At 40.9% G+C, this 12636-nt stretch overlaps 1 protein-coding gene across 10 annotated transcripts in view; it reads right to left on the bottom strand.

Annotated features, from left to right (window-relative positions):
* Positions 1-12636, bottom strand: part of LOC103878903 (EF-hand calcium-binding domain-containing protein 3) — a 514301-nt gene that overhangs the window by 279667 nt on the left and 221998 nt on the right. The gene's annotated exons all lie outside the window — the stretch shown is intronic.

Raw genomic sequence — 12636 nt, 5'->3', positions numbered from 1 at the left:
GGAGTCTCGCTCTGTCGCCCAGGCTGGAGTGCAATGGCCGGATCTGAGCTCACTGCAAGCTCCGCCTTCCAGGTTTACGCCATTCTCCTGCCTCAGCCTCCAGAGTAGCTGGGACTACAGACACCCGCCACCTCGCCCGGTTAATTTTTTGTATTTTTAGTAGAGACGGGGTTTCACCGTGTTAGCCAGGATGGTCTCGATCTCCTGACCGCGTGATCCACCCGTCTCGGCCTCCCAAAGTGCTGGGATTACAGGCTTGAGCCACCGCACCCAGCCTACCTTGGCAAATTTTCAAACCTGTCTTGCCCTCCGCCTGGAGACAGACAGGGCTATTGTGGGGGAGGGTAGGCACAGTGGGAGTGAGACCAGAACTTTAGTTTGCATGGGAGCTGGGTGAGGCCTGTGACTGCCAGTTTTCCCCCACTTCCCTGACAATCTGCATGACTCAGCAAAGGCAGTCATAATCCTCCTAGGTACAAAACCCCAGTGAGCTGGGAATCTCACCTGCATCTCCTACAGCAGTCACAGCAAGACCTGCCCAAGGAGAGTCTGAGCTCAGACATGCCTAGCCCCACCCCTACCTGATGGCCCTTCCCTAACCACCCTAATAGTGGAAGACAAAAGGCATATAATCCTGGGAGTTCTAGGGCCCCCGCCCACCACCGATACCTCTCCATACTATGACAGCTTATGCTCCCTGGAAAGCACCACTTCCTGGCAGGAGGGCAACCAGCACAAAAATAGAACATTAAACGACCACAGCTAAGGACCATCATGGAGGCCACTGCACCCTCCACTACATCTACCGGAACAGGCACTGGTATCCATAGCTGAGAGACCCATAGACAGTTCACATCACAGGACTCTGTGCAGACAATCCCCATTACCAGCCCAGAGCTGGGTAGACTTGCTGGGTAACTAGACCCAGAAGAGAGACAACAATCACTGCAGCTCGGCTCACAGGAAGCCACATCCATAGTAAGGGAGGAGACACTCCTCACATTGTCTTTTGCCCAATTTCTGCCTCCAAAGAAAGAAGTAAAAACTAAAAGGCAGAAATGAAATCCACAGGCAGACAGCCTGGTGCCGTGCCCTGGGCCTGGTAGTTAAAGAGCAACCCCTGACCTAACCAGTTATGTTATCTATAGATTACAGACATTGTATGGAAAAGCACTGTAAAAATCCCTATCCAGTTCTGTTCTGTTCTGATTACCGGTGCATGCAGCTCCCAGTCACATACTGCTTGCTTGCTCATTTGATCATGACCCTCTCACATGGACCCCCTTAGAGTTGTGAGCCCTTAAAAAGGACAGGAATTGCTCACTCGGGAGCTTAGTTCTTGAGACAGGAGTCTTGCCAGTGCTCCCAGCCGAATACACCCCTTCCTTCTTTAACTCAGTGTCTGAGGGGTTTTGTCTGTGGCTCTTCCTGCTACATTTCTTGGTTCCCTGACTGGGAAGCGAGGTGATTGGCAGATGGTCAAGGCAGCTCCTTAGGCGGCTTAAGCCTGCCCTGTGGAACATCCCTGTGGGGACTCTGACCAGCCTGAGCAACCGGATCCTGAGAGTGCTCCCGGGTAGGCATTTGCCCTGGTGGGATGCCTCACCAGAGCAGTGTGTGGCAGGACCCCGTGGAGGATCAACCCAGTGGCTGAACACTGTGAAGGAACTAGCACTTGGAGTCTGGAGATCTAAAACTTGGTAAGACTGGTCTTTGGAACTTGTCCACTCTGTTTGAGTGGAAGCGTGGCCTGATTACCCATGGCATGCCTTTATTGACACATTGGTTTTGATTTTAGATTTGACTTGGTTTGAATTGCTAGACAGGACTGGTCTTGGGAACTTGCCTACTCCATTTGAGTGGAAGCGTGGCCTGATCACCCACGGCATGCCTTTATCAGCACTTTGGTTTTGGTTTTGGTTTTGACTTGGTTTGAATTGCTTGACAGGACTGATCTTCGGAACTTGCCTACTCCATTTGAGTGGAAGCATGGTTTGATCACCCACGACATGCCTGTACCGGCACTTTGGTTTTTGTTTTTGATTTGATGTGGATTGCTTGATACTTTGGTTTTAGTTTTGACCTGGCTTGGATTTCTTGATACTCTGATTTTGGTTTTAATTCTGCTTTGGCATAAATTGTAAAAGTGTGTGTGTGCCCTTTTTACTCATTCTTTGTTCTGTGGTGTGTGTGTGGTGTGAGTATGGTGTTTTGTCTCAAGGAAACAGAGGTGACGCACAAAATAAGCCCACCCCACTAGGAACTATGTTGAAAAATTTTAAAAAGGGATTTAAGGGAGACCATGGAGTTACCATGACACCAGGAAAACTTAGAACGTTGTGTAAAATAGACTGGTCAGCATTAGAGGTGGGTTGGCAATCAGAAGGAAGCCTGGAGAGGTCCCTTGTTTCAAAGGTATGGCACAAAGTAACCTGTAAAGCCAGGGCACCCAGACCAGTTCCCATACATAGACGCTTGGTTACAGTTGGTTTTAGATCCCTCCACAGTGGTTGAGAGAACTGCAGTATAAGAAGCTGGCAGAGGCAGATAGAGAGAGAGAGAGAGACAGAGAGGAGAGAGAGAGGCAGAGAGGAGAGAAAGGTGAGGAGAGAGAGACAGAGAGAGAGAGAGAGAGAGAGAGAGAGAGAGACAGAGGACAGAGAGACAGAGAGGAGAGAGAGAGAGGCACAGAGGAGAGAGAGAGAGGCCAAGAGGAGCGCAGAGGCAGAGGGGCCAAATGAGGCCACTGACAACCTGTAGCCTTCTATCAAAAATCCTTAACTCAGTAATCCACAGATTGCCCAAATATATTCAACCTGCAGTGGCAACTGCTTCATTAACAGAACAGGAAACCTCATTGTGAGCACACCTCACTAGTTCAGTTCAGAACTATCCTAAATCAAAAAAGCAAAAAAGTAGCTTACTAACTGAAAAATCTTAAAGTATGGGGCTATTCTGTCAGAAAAAAAAAATAAGGAAATTCCCTTAACCCAGCAGGTTTCCTAACAAAGGATTTAAATCTTAATTACCATAAAAAGGCCTGGGCAGACCTAGGAGGAACCCCCTTCAGGACAGGATGATAGATGGTTCCTCCCAGGTAACTGAATGAAAAAAAAAGGGAGAATTTATATAAAGAGGAATGTTATATGATAAATTATTGTCCTAAAATAGGGGAGAATTTATATGGAAAGGAATGTTATATGGTAAATAATTGTCCTAAAGTAAATTAATTGTTTGGTTTTTTTAAAGGTTATAAAAGGAAATTCATGCAAGAAATTGTTGTATAATTTAAAAGTAATCAGGCCTCCTAAATGTAAAACTCTTAAAGAAACAGTTTATGTGCAAAGTATACAAGGAGAGTAAAATATACTTTTGGTAGAAGAATTATAAGGAGGCATAAGAATGTAAAGTTTTACCTACATTAAGAGGTTAAAAATATGTATATTTTGTTTTAAAGTTTTAATCAAGTTTTAAAATGTTAATTGGAAAGAAAATTCTGTGTGTAAACATTGGCTAAAGAGGTATCATCCAGCTTTTCTGTAAACTGGACATTAAAATAAAAGCATAACAGGTTTTTCTTAATGCACCAACCTGCTCTTTAGCAAAAATTATAAAAGGTTAAAAAGAGTCTACAAAATCTTACCTTATGGTCAAACATTAAAAATTGGATAAATATGTCTACAAGGTTTTATTAAAATTAGGTTTAACACTAACAACATACTAATATAAAGGCAAAATTTAGCTTATCTGGTATAAAAATCATACAGGAAGCATTGTTAAATGTAAAATGGTATTTGGCTTTCTTTGTTTTAAAAACTAATAAAAATAAGTGCTAAAGGAAATTTCTCAGTAAAAAGGCACTAAGGACTATAAAGTCCATTGCCAAGGTCTCCACATTTAAACAAAAGGTCAATTTCTTAAAAATTATATACTTGGTTTATCTTCCACTTTCCTTTCCCTCAAAAACTAAAAGTCTTTTAGCATATGTACCACCCCTAGAATTTCCAGTAAACCAGCACCAGCCTGAAGATCACATTCTCATCAAAGGGTGGAAAGAAGAAAAACTCAAGCCAGCCTGGGAAGGACCCTACCTTGTGCTGCTAATCACTAAGACCGCTGTTCATACAGCAAAAAATGATGGACTCATCACACCCAAGTCAAGAAAGTGCCACCCCCTCCAGAGTCATGGGCCATAGTCCCAGGGGAAAATCCTACCAAACTAAAGCTAAGAAAAATTTAACTCTTTTCATCTATTCTATTACTCTTTCTTCTTTCCTTGTTCTATTGCTGACCATCTAGTTATTAACATAACCAAGTCAATTTCATCTCAAACTATTGCATTTAATGCTTGCCTTGTTATACCCTGTGGAGACTTGCCAAGTCAAAGACAGCTTTCTACTTTAGAAAAGTACTTCTGTCCCTCCTGACTCTCCTCAGACTGGGCATTAGTAAACTAGGACCATTTAATCCAGGGAGATTTCAATAAAGACCCCAGTGCCAAACAGGAGTCTTGCCTCCCGATGTACAGCTTTCATGCCATAGTTGGTCCAACGTTCTGTGGACCAATAAGGAGCAAGGATGGACTGCTCCAACCAGTTTTTGTAATTTCCTAAAACCATACATTCATTTTACTAAAGGATCATAGAAGTTAAAGACTTAAAACAACTTTATCAAGATGCAAATGCCTGGTTAAAAATGGATCATATATTCCATCTGCATGTTAAACAAAAGCAATTGTTATGCTTGTGCACATGGCAGGCCAGAGGCCCAGATTATCCCCCTTCCACTAAGGTGGTCCTCCAGTTGACCAAGTGTAGGCTGCATGGTAGCTCTTTTCCAGGATTCTACAGCCTGAAGTAATAAGTCATGCCAAGCTCCCTGCTATATCCTGAAGTCTGGCACCCTGCGGGTCAGCCCCTGAGGGCCATTCAGCTTCCATCTCCCAACACTAAGTTCACTTCATGTCTCTCATGACAGGGAGGAAACTTAGCATTCCTTGGAGACCTGAAGGGATGTGATGAGCTAAAGAATTTTCAAGAGCTTATCAATCAGTCAGTCCTTGTTCATCCCTGAGTGGATGTGTGGTGGTATTGTGGTGGACCTTTACTGGGCACTCTGCCAAATAACTGGAGTGGTACTTGTGCTTTAGTCCATTTGGCTATACCTTTCACCCTGGCATTTCATCAACCAGAGGGAGAAAAAATAAGACATCATAAAGCGAGAAAAGCCCCTTATGGGTCTTTCGACTCTTACATCTATTTAGATGCAATTGGAGCCCCGCAAGGAATACCAGATGAATTTAAAGCTTGAAATCAAATAGCTACAGGATATAAGTCAATATTTTAGTAGGTGACAGTTAATAAAAATGTACATTGGATAAACTACATCTATTACAACCAACAGCAATGAGCTTTTCATGAGTTAAAAGAAAAACTCAGATCGGCCCCAGCCCTGGGGCTACCTGACCTGACAAAACTTTTTACACTCTGTTTCAAAAAGAAAAAAAATGGCAGTTGGATTTTAACCCAGACTGTGGGGCCCTGGCCAAGGCCAGTGGCCTATCTCTCAAAACAACTAGACAGGGTTTCTAAAGGTTGGCCCCCATGTCTAAGGGACCTGGAAGCAATGGTACTGTTAGCACAAGAAGCAGATAAGCTAACTCTTGGGCAAAACCTGAACATAAAGTCACCCCATGCTGTGGTGACTTTAATAAATACCAAAGGACATCATTAGCTAACGAATGATAGACTAACTAGATACCAAAGCTTGCTCTGTGAAAATCCCCATATAACCATTGAAGTTTGCAACACCCTAAACCCTGCTACCTTGCTCCTGGTATCAGAGAGCCTAGTTGAACATAACTGTGTAGAGGTATTGGCCTCAGTTTATTCTAGTGGGCCCAGTCTCTGAGACCATCCTTAAACATCAGTAGACTAGGAGCTGTATATGGACGGGAGCAGCTTCTCCAACTCCTGCAAAGTGACTCTGAAGAAGACAACAAGCCCTGCTCCAGTCACACCTGAAAGCTGACTGGCCAACACATGGTCGACACATGGGGAAACTCATCACGGGACCCATTTTCCTTAAAATTTGGACTTGTACACTAAGGACTTCAAATGACCTTCCTCAGACTGAGGACTGTTCCCAGTATATACATCAAGTCACTGAGGTAGGACAAAAGATTGCTACAGTCCTATTATTTTATGGTTATTACAAGTGTACCAGGACTCTAAAAGACACTTGTTTGTATAATGCTATTCTATCCAAGGTATGTAACCCAATAACCAACCTGATGTGTGTTATGACCCATTTTAAGCCTCCCATGATCATAGTTTTTAAAATAAGATTAAGGACTGGTCCTTTTCTAGGTGATACAAGTAAAGTAATAGCTAGGACAGAAGAAAGATGGGTCCCCAAGCACATAACCCTAAAATTTAATGCTTGTGCCACTATCAATAGCAATTGGCATGGAATAGGATGTGGTTCTTCAAATTGGAAAAAAAAAAAGATTTTATGGCAGGAAATAAGTATATCTGCCATGAATTAGGTTCATGTGCAAATGTGTGTAATTACTGGTCTTGTGCCATCTAGACTACTTAGAAAAAGAATGAAAAAGATCCTGTTTAGCTCCAAAAAGGAGAAGGCAGTCCCTCATGTACAAGTGGAAGCTGCAACCCCTTGAAATTAGTAATTATAAATCCCTTAAACCCAAGGTGGGAAAAAGGAGAACATGTATCTCTGGGCATCAGTGGAAAAGGACTAGATCCTAGAGTAAATATCTTAGTAAAAGGGGAGGTTCGTAAACTCTCTCCAGAACCAGTATTTCAGACTTTCTGTGATGAACTAAATGTGCCAGTACCAGAGACTCCAGGAAAAATCAGAAATTTTTTTTTGCAATTAGCCGAGCATGTAGCCAGGTCTCTAAATGTCACTTCATGGTATGTTTGTGGAGGAACTATAATAGGAGATCAATGACCACAGGAAGCCCGAGAATTAGTGCCTATAGACCCAGTTCCTGATGAATTCCTGGCCCAAAAGAATCACCCTGATCATTTCTGGGTTCTACAAGTCTCAATTATTGGACAACATTGCACAGCTAGATAAAAAAAAGAATTCACTCATCCTGTAGGATGACTTAGTTGCCTGGGACAAAAATTGTATAATGGTACCACAAAAACAGTTACATGGTGGAGTTCAAACCACACAAAGAAAAATCCATTCAGTAAATTTCCAAAGTTGCAGACCGTTTGGGCCCACCCAGAATCCCACCAGGACTGGATGGCCCCCACTGGGCTATACTGGATATGTGGACATAGAGCCTACACTAAGCTGCCTGACCAGTCAACAGGTAGTTGTGTTATTGGCACTATTAAACCATCTTTCTTCCTACTGCCCACAAAAACAGGCAAACTCCTAGGCTTCCTTGTCTATGCTTCCCGCAAAAAGCGAAACATAGCCATAGGTAATTGAAAAGATGATGAATGGCCTCCTGAAAAAACTATACAATACTGTGGGCCTGCCACTTAGGCACAAGACAGCTCATGGGGATACTGGACCCCCATTTACACGCTCAACCAAATCATACAGTTGCAAGCTGTCTTGGAGATCATCACTAATAAAACCGATAAAGCCTGTTCTGATCTGGCAAGAAACTCAGATGAGAAATGCTATCCATCAAAATAGATTAACTCTCAACTACTTGCTAGCAGCTGAAGGAGAAGTCTGTGGAAAATTTAACCCTACCAATTGCTGCCTGCACATAGATGATCAGGGGCAAGTAGTCGAAGATATAGTTAAAGACATGGCGAAACTGGCACATATGCCTGTACAAGTGTGGCAAGGATTTGACCCTGAGGCCATGTTTGAAAATGGTTCCCAGTGCTAGGAGGATTTCAAACTCTTATAATAAAAATTACAGTAATAACAGGAACCTGCTTACTGATCCCTTGTTTACTACCTGTACTCATTCAAATGGTAAAAGGTTTCATTGCTACTCTAGTTCACCAGAATGCTTCAGTGCAAGTGTACTACATGAATCACCATTGATCTGTCATGCAGGAGGACATAGGTAGTAAGGATGAAGGTAAGAACTCCCACTAATAAAATGAGTGAGAGTCTCAAAGGGAGGAAATAAGAGAGGAGACCACCCCTCATATTGTCTTATGCCCAATTTCTGCCTCCAAAGAAAAGAGAAGTAAAAACTAAAAGGTAGAAATGAAATCCACAGGCAGACAGCCTGGCGCCACACCCTGGGCCTGGTAGTTAAAGATCGACCCCTGACCTAACTGGTTATGTTATCTCTAGATTACAGACATTGTATGGAAAAGCATTGTAAAAATCCCTGTCCTGTTCTGTTCTGTTCTGTTCTGATTACCAGTGCATGCAGCTCCCAGTCACATACTCCCTGCTCGTTCAATCGGTCACGACCCTCTCACACAGAACCCCTTAGAGTTGTGAACCCTTAAAAAGGACAGGAATTGCTCACTCGGGGAGCTCGGCTCTTGAGACAGGAGTCTTGCCAATGCTCCCAGCTGAATAAACCCCTTTCTTCTTTAACTCGGTGTCTGAGGGGTTTTGTCTGCAACTCTTCCTGCTACATTAGGGAAAGAAGGGGGAGAGTACTACATCAAGGGAACACCTCATGGGACAGAAGAATCTGAACAACAGCCTTCAGCCCTAGACCTTCCCTCTGACAGAGCCTACCCAAATGAGAAGGAACCAGAACACCAACCCTGGTAATATGACAAAACAAGTCTCTTCAACACCCCTCAAAAATCACACTAGTTCACCAGCAATGGATCCAAACCCAGAAGAAATCCCTGATTTACCTGAAAAATAATTCAAGAGGTTAGCTATTAAGCTAACCAGGAAGGGACCACAGAAAGGTGAAGTCCAATGCAAGGAAATCCAAATCCAGATTGAGGAAAACTTCCCCAGCCTTGCGAGAGACCTAGACAACCAAATATAAGAAGCATAAAGAATACTGGGGAAAATCATCACAAAAAGATCTTCGCCTAGGCACACTGTCATCAGGTTATCCAAAGTTAAGATGAGGGATAGACTCTTAACAGCTATGAGACAAAAGCATCAGGTAACCTGTAAAGGAAAACTTATCAGATTAACAGCAGACTTCTCAGCAGAAACCCTACAAACCAGAAGGACTGGGGACCTATCTTCAGTCTCTTCAAACAAAACAATTATCAGCCAAGAATTTTGTATCCAGTGAAACTGAGCATTATATATGAAGGAAAGATACAACCATTTTCAGACAAACAAATGCTGAGAGAATTCGCCATTACCAAACCACCACTACAAGAACTGCTAAAAGGAGCTGTAAATCTTAAAACAAATCTTGAAAAAAGCATCATCAAAACAGAACCTCTTTAAAGCACAAATCACACAGGACCTATAACACAAAAATACAAGTTAAAAAGCAAAAACAAACAAAAAAACCCAAAAAACACAAAGTACACAAGCAATAAGGAGCATGATGAAAGCAATGGTACCTCATATTTCAATATTAACATCAAATGTAAATGGCCTAAATGCTCCACTTAAACACTTAAAAGATACAGAACCACAGAATGGATAAGAACTCACCAACCAAATATCTGCTGCCTTCAGGAGACTCACTAACACATAATGACTCACATAAAAGCAAAGGGGTGGAAAAAGGCATTCCATGCAAATGGACACCAAAAGCGAGCAGGGGTAGCTATTTTTATATCAGACAAAACAAACTTTAAAGCAACAGTGGTTAAAAGAGACAAAGAGGGACAGTATCCAATGGTAAAACGCCTTGTCCAACAGGAAAATATCACAATCCTAAACATATATGCACCTAACACTGGAGCTCCCAAAGTTATAAAATTACTAATAGACCTAAGAAATGAGATAGACAGCAACACAATAATAGTGGAGGACTTCAATACTCCACTGACAGCACTAGAGAAGTCATCAAGACAGAAAGCAAATAAAGAAACAAAAAATTGACACTATATCTTGGAACAAATGGATTTAACAGATACATAAAGAACACTTCATCCAACAACCGCAGAATACACATTCTATTCAACAGTGTATGGAACTTTCTCCAAGATAGATCATATGATAGGCCATAAAATGAGCCTCAATAAATTTAAGAAAATTGAAATTAAATCAAGCACACTCTCAGACCACAGTGGAATAAAACTGGAAATCAACTCCAAAAGGGGCCTTCAAAACCATGAAAATGCATGGAAATTAAATAACCTGCTCCTGAATGACCTTTGGGTCAAAAATAAAATCGAGATGGAAATTTAAAAATTCTTAGAACTGAATGACAATAATGACCCAACCTATCAAAACCTCTGGGATACAGCAAATGTGGTGCTAAGAGGAAGGCTCACAGCCCTAAATGTCTACATCAAAAAGACTGAAAGACCACAAACTGACACTCTAAGGTCACACCTCAAGGAACTAGAGAAGCAAGAACAAACCAAACCCAAATCCAACAGAAGAAAGGAAATAACCAAGATCAGACTAGAACTAAATGAAGTTGAAACAAGAAAAAATAAAAGATATAATGAAACACAAGGCTGGTTCTTTGAAAAGATAAATAAAATTTATAGACCATTGGCAAGATTAACGAAGAAAAGGAGAGAGAAAATCCAAATAATCTCACTAAGAAAGGAAACAGGAGATATTAAAACTGACACCACTGAAATACAAAAGATAATTCAATGCTAATATGCACACCTTTATGCACATAAACTAGAAAACCTAGAAGAGGCAATGGATAAATTCCTGGAAAAATACAACCCTCCTAGCTTCAATCAGGAAGAATTGAATACCCTGAACACACCAATAACAAGCTGCAAGATTGAAATGGTAATTTAAAAATTACCAACAAAAAAAAAGTCCAGGACCAGACAATTCACAGCAGAATTCTACCAGACACTGAAAGAATTGGTACCAATACTTTTGACACTATTCCACAAGATAGAGAAAGAAGGAACCCTCACTAATTCATTCTATGAAGCCAGCATCACCCTAATACTAAAACCAGGAAAGAATATAACCAAAAAAGAAAACTACAGACCGATATCCTTGATCAACATAGATGCTAAAATCCTTAACAAAATACTAGCTAACTGAATCCAACAACATATCAAAAGATAATCCACCATGATAGCTTAACATACGCAAGTCAATACATGTGATACACCACATAAACAAAATTTTAAAACAAAAATCACATGATCATCTCAAGTGCATATGTGTGTGTGTGTGTGTGTGTGTGTGTGTGTTTCTATGTTTAAATTTTTTTCAACAAGCTGCCCAGTTCATTTTCATCACTGACTTGGAAGTGTATGGTAGGAGAGAGAGAGAAATGAGGTGGACATAACAGTTAAGAGAAGATTGATAAGGTTTTTCTTTGTTTGTTACTTTTCTGAGCAAAAGTATATGAAATTTATCCTGAAGGCTCTAAAAAGTCTAAAGGACAAAACATGATGTCACTCCCAAACAAGAAAATCTTCAATGGCTCCCTCAACACTATTACTTGTAGGATAAAATTCCTGTATAATACTGCCTTGCCCACTTTTGTAGCAGCAGCTCTTTTTTTTTAAAAAAAAACCACCTCATCAGATTTAACCACTTACAGTTACCTGAGAGTAATCATTATTTCCTTCCTTCTACTTTCCCTCCTTCCATCATTCCTCAAATATTTATTGTATATTTACTCTCAATAATTGTGGCTTTTAACACTTTACTTTCCAATTGTCTTTATATTCTTCCCCCTCACCACAAATGAACTATACAATTTCTTGATGGCAGGAACAGGCCTGATTCATCAGGTCCTCAATAAGTATTTGTTAAATGAGTAAATGAGCAAATGAGATAGATTTAGACCTATTTCTTTCTCATTAAAAACTGATATAGCTGAGATATGTGGCCCCAATCAAATCTCATGTTGAACTGTAATCCCCAGTGTTGGAGCTGGGGCCTGGTGGTAGGTGACTGGATCATGGGGGTCGATATTCATGCATGGTTTACCACCATCCCCTTCATGCTGTTCTTATGATAGTAAGTTCATTTTCAGGAGATCTGGTTGTTTAAAAGTGCATAGCACCTCCCCAACCTCTTGCTCCTGCTTCAGCCATGTGACATGCCTGCTTCTCCTTCACCTTCTGCCATAATTATAAGTTTCCTGAGGCCTCCCCAGAAGTTGAGCAGGTCATGCTTTCTGTACCTCCTATGGAACTGTAAACCAATTAAACCTCTTTTCTTTATAAATCACCCAGTCTCAGGTATTTCTTTATAACAATGCAAGAATGGACTAATATAAAAACTAGTGTATAGCTATAATCTTCCACCACTGTATTGGAGAAACAACTCATTAACTTTTTTTACATCTATATTCTGACATTGATAATTCAATATATAGGAAGAAAAATAAGATTTCTTTTAGACATTATGTATATTATTTCATGTATTTTTGGAATAATATTGTGAAGTAAACATAGTCTCTACTAGATAGTAAGCCTTGTGTAAATGAAAGCTACCTTTATTACTATGACAGTTGAACCTAAGTAAATTAGAATTTCATGACACTGCTTTAGGTTGTTCTAATAACTTGTAAAATGGAACTTAAAC

The sequence above is a fragment of the Papio anubis genome, chromosome 17 (assembly GCF_008728515.1).
Source record: "Papio anubis isolate 15944 chromosome 17, Panubis1.0, whole genome shotgun sequence".
Classification (NCBI taxonomy): domain Eukaryota; kingdom Metazoa; phylum Chordata; class Mammalia; order Primates; family Cercopithecidae; genus Papio; species Papio anubis.
This window is presented reverse-complemented; position numbering and strand designations above follow the sequence as displayed.